Genomic DNA, 3,820 nt, shown 5'->3' with positions numbered 1-3,820 from the left:
GACAGAAACAAACATCTCAATCTTTACTCCGTCACTATAAACATTATAATGACGGAATTCCGTCTCAATTTAATGTTTTTTTTTTAAAAAAAATATAATATTTTTTAATACAAAATAATGCATTTAAATGAATATTTATTTTATAATTCATTTCAACACTGTGTGCTCATAATCAACTACAAATTCAAGGTGGTGAAACCAATTGTACAAAACAATGAATAAGAACCAAGCTAAATTTGTGCATAATGTTTGCAGTTGCAAGGGTTGAACTGTAGATTAGTATACAGATTCAAAAACTTCCACCAAAATGTATAATAGATATAATGCAATCATCTAATTGTAAATTTAGTTCTACTATCAAAAGTGAGAAGTACACATTTTTTTTAATATTTGAGCTATGGACCTTGTCATTTAGAGAGTTTACAAACAACCTCACATCCACTTGTTCCCTCAAAAGACAATTTTGCTTCATAGATTCATTCGTTGCACCAATAGCCCTGCATGAATTCATGACATCTTGAATAATCTCTCGATATAAGCTTTAACAAAATTGTCACATTCCATAGAAAAAATAAATCTGTCAAATAATATAAGACAAAAGTGCATATATTCACTCTGTATCCAAAGCATGCTATATTTTTGAAACATAGGAAGATCTTTTCATTAACTGGGTCTAATAATTGATAAAAGAAAAAAATACAGAAGGCAAACAGCTCCTTGGAGAAGGCTTACCTCGGTAGCATTTCGAGAAAGGCATAAAGTATTATTTAGCCCTCGGCCTATGCAAAATTTGTGCATTTAACTTCTGACCTATTATTTGGTCACATTTGGCCCTTCAGCTATCTCAATTAGTCATTTTTCGGCCAATTTGGATGGAAAGTTAACTCTCCTAAAATCAGTTAGACATGTGGCAGCTTGTAATGACATGACAAATAAAATAATAAAATATGCCATGTAGATATGCTAATGGGGAATTTATATAATTTGAAAAATCGGGGTCAAATGCACAAATTTTGGATAAGTCAGGGGCTAAATAGTGCTTTATGCCTTTCGAGAAATTAGTAATCTTTCAAACAGAGAGAATGATGTTATAAACATTATTCAATAACAAAAAAGAATTGCATAACTTTGCATCATTTATTTTATTAACTACTCGGAGCAAGAAAGACTTGCTTAAAGGGGAATATATACATTAAGAACCCAATTAAATCAATCCCACCTATCTATATGTTAGTTCTTATAATAATAATAAAAATTACCACTTGCATATCATTAATTTTTTTCTTGCTTCATTTGTTCAATAGTAAGGTTGCACAGCCACCATGTAAATTGGTACAAGTTCAAACATAGAAACAAACTCTTTCCATTTGATGAGGACACAAGTAATCCATTAAACAAGGTAACTTTTCAAAGATTAGTAGGAAAGTTGATTTATCTACACATACAAGGCCAGGCATCAGTTTTGCAATAAGTTACATTAGTCAGTTAATGCATTCTCCGACATGGTAACACTTCACAGTTGTATAACGAATCCTGAGGTATCTTAAGGGACTTCAAAGCAAAGGGTTTTTTCTCTAAAAAGACCCACAATCATGAAACTGCAGCCCTTAAAATGCAGATTGGGTTTCATTAGTTATTGATTGATGATCCACATCTTAGTACATGTTTAGAGAGATTTAATTACTTTGAAGAGAAAAAAAAAACAGTGTTGGCAACTGGCAAAAAGCAATGCCTGCTAAGATCCCTAGCTCTTGGCCTATGTGAGAACTTGTAGCTATGAATTTGCTTCAATAACTTAGAGTGCAAATATACAGAGCATTAAAGCTATTATATGACAATTAGGCAGCTATTAGTATCTCATATATTCTTATTCATCATGAGCAGAACAAGCATGTTGAGGTTGATAATCACTTTCTCAAGCAAACAGTCAAAGATGGAACTTAAACATTGTGTATGTTTCAAACTAAGGGTTAAACAACAAAGATTCTAACTATGAGCCTTTGGAAGCTCACTTTCAGAGACTTATGGACAAGCTTGGCCTACTTAACATGGAAACAGTTGAGCTTGAGCAGAAGTGTAAGGAAATATAATAGAGTTAATTTTGTATGTATTTTATATATAATGTAAATTAATACATGTATGCTAAATGTATCTCGCAAAAGAAGAAATCAAGTGACCAAATTATTCATTTCCTTAATACCAAATAAAATTATCATGCACATTACAACTCTTCAAGTATCAAGCTTTCTATATCAGAAACTGGCTGGCCTGGTGAGGGCGATATAGATCAACCCAACACTAACATTTACGATGCCTAAGAATTGCAATAGCAAATCCTAATCCGTTCCAAATAAGTAAGAAAAATACCTGATCAATGGGGATGGCAGATGCAGAATTAGATTAGAGGAAGTCTGAGAATCACTAATGAGACATGAAAATATGCAAAATAAAAGAAAATTATTTCAGAAAATGGAATGAGAAACATTTACTCGTATTCCAATTGAGTTTACACATAATAAAACATCAAACTTGCTAATCTATTACAAACATTAATTAATAAACATCAGAGACCACATTGCTTATAGCAATCGAAAGGATACAAAACAAATTAATTATATGAAATTAATAAAAAAATCTAAGCAAATAACCTAAATTAAAATAATCTAACATTTAAGGAATCATTTTTTCTATCAATCTCACTTTTTGCCGATCAGGAAATCTTACCGGATCTAAAACCTCCACCGCGGGTCAAGGAATGGATCATACTAAACCATATGGAAAAAAAAAGCATCAGATCCTAAGCAAAAGAAGATCGCAATCATCAGATCCGAAAAGAAAAACGAAAGAGAAATTGGAAAAAAACGTAAACAAAAGAAAGATCCTTACCTATACTTGAAACAAAATCGGACCGGAGAAAAATACCTGCCGTGGTCATTCATGGCCTCTGTTAAAGAAAAGGCTACAAAAATGGGTGCCATTTGAGGAGTGTCGAAGACTACCGTCGAGAAGAGGACTTCGTGGTTTGAAAATGAGTACCGCCACCGGTAAGAAGAGAGGCACGACTGCTAATCTGTAGAGGCGCACAAATTAATTAGTTTGGCTGCTCTTCAAGTGAAACACAAAAAGAAATAGGGAAGAGGGAGAAGAGTTGGAGCCGCAGAAATGAATTAGGGTTGACACCCTAATCTGAAAATGATAAATTTATACCCCTCCCATTTTCAATTAAATTTCACCCGTCCATGTCCATGGCAAATACATAATATAGTTTTTTAAGGGTTAAAGTATAAAAATAGCCCTAACGTTTTGGGCCAGGAGCAATTTTACCTCTAACATCTAAAATGGTGCAATTTTACCCCTAAAGTTTGTAGCCAAGAGCAATTTTACTCTTAACATTAATAATTTGTGTCAATTTCAGATACTATTATCAAACACAGATATTTTTGTGCTTTATTTTGCACCAATTGCATATCAATTCGTTTAAAAAAAATCATGTTTTTGTAATTTGATAATAGAATTGGAGATTAATATTTATAAATTCGGTGAATTTTTTGATTTTTTTCTAATTCGTACAAAAGACAGTGTATTATTATTTTTTTATTATTTTTATTTTCACATCCCAATATATACTTGTGATTTGCTACTGATAAATTGATGCACGTGTGAAGTGTAGATGACAAGATTGATGACCGAGAAGATAGTTTGATGTTAAATTGACCCAATTTATCATTTTACCACAAGTGTTGCTTTTCTTACTCATTATATAGATATAATATAATAAATATTAATGATTTTTTTTATAGATAATGTTTCCTTTTTTAGA

General features: G+C 31.8%; 1 long non-coding RNA gene across 2 annotated transcripts; it reads right to left on the bottom strand.

Moving 5' to 3' along the window:
- Positions 1–297: 297 nt before the first annotated feature.
- LOC136233264 (uncharacterized) lies at positions 298–3,172 on the bottom strand. Of its 2 annotated transcripts, XR_010690762.1 has the most exons (4): positions 2,887–3,172; positions 2,725–2,797; positions 2,368–2,421; positions 298–497 (listed from the first exon to the last, which is right to left on the bottom strand). It is a non-coding gene; the product is annotated as an uncharacterized lncRNA (long non-coding RNA). The 2 variants fall into 2 exon arrangements; XR_010690761.1 differs by lacking the exon at positions 2,368–2,421.
- Positions 3,173–3,820: the final 648 nt, after the last annotated feature.

The sequence above is a fragment of the Euphorbia lathyris genome, chromosome 6 (genome assembly GCF_963576675.1).
Source record: "Euphorbia lathyris chromosome 6, ddEupLath1.1, whole genome shotgun sequence".
Taxonomy (NCBI): Eukaryota; Viridiplantae; Streptophyta; class Magnoliopsida; order Malpighiales; family Euphorbiaceae; genus Euphorbia; species Euphorbia lathyris.
The sequence above is the reverse complement of the archived record's forward strand: the minus strand, read 5'-3'. Positions and strand labels throughout refer to the sequence as shown.